Source organism: Nothoprocta perdicaria, unplaced genomic scaffold (genome assembly GCF_003342845.1).
Source record: "Nothoprocta perdicaria isolate Ctin4 unplaced genomic scaffold, notPer1 scaffold_226, whole genome shotgun sequence".
NCBI lineage: Eukaryota > Metazoa > Chordata > Aves > Tinamiformes > Tinamidae > Nothoprocta > Nothoprocta perdicaria.
Window position 1 is genome coordinate 571338 of NW_020455445.1, and position 772 is coordinate 572109.

Sequence of the window (772 nt, forward strand, 5' to 3'; positions counted from 1 at the left end):
ACCCGGGACGTCCCGCGCGCGGCCAGGCTCGCGAGCACGCGGGGAGGCTCCCCTGGATCCCGCGCGAGGAAGTGGCTGGATCCCGCGTGAGGAAACGGATGGATCCCGTGTAAGGAGCGGCTGGATCCTATGTGGGGAAATTGCTGGATCCCACACRAGGAAACTGCTGGATCCCGCGTGAAGAAACTGCTGGGTTGTGCGCAAGTAAACTGCTGGATTCTGTGTGAGGAAACGACTGGATCCTGCATGAGGAATGGTTGGATCCAGCACAAGGAAATTGCTGGTTTCCATGTGAGGAAACTGCTGGGTGCCACATGAGGAATGGCTTGATCCTGCACGAGGAAATTGCTGGATTCCATGTGAGGAAGTGGCTGGATCCTGCACGAGGAAACTACTGGATCCCACATGAGGAAACTACTGGATCCCATGTGAGAAAAAGGCTGGCTCCCGCGTGAGGAAACTGCTGGATCGCGCATGAAGAAACGGCTGGATCCTGCGTGAGGAAACAGCTGTATTCCACGTGAGGAAACTGCTGGATCCCGCATGAGGAAAGTACTGGATCCTGCACGAGGCAACAGCTGGATCCTGTGCAAGGAAACTCCACTGGATCCCACACGAGGCAACGGCTGGATCCCGCAGGAGGACACGTCAGGATCCCGCAGGAGGCGGCCCGCCGGGATGCGGCGCTTGGCGCTCCTCGCCGGGCCYGTCTCCCTGGCCAGTGCTGGCCGGTGTGCGGGGCAGCGTGGCCCCTGCCGCCCCGTGCCGCCCG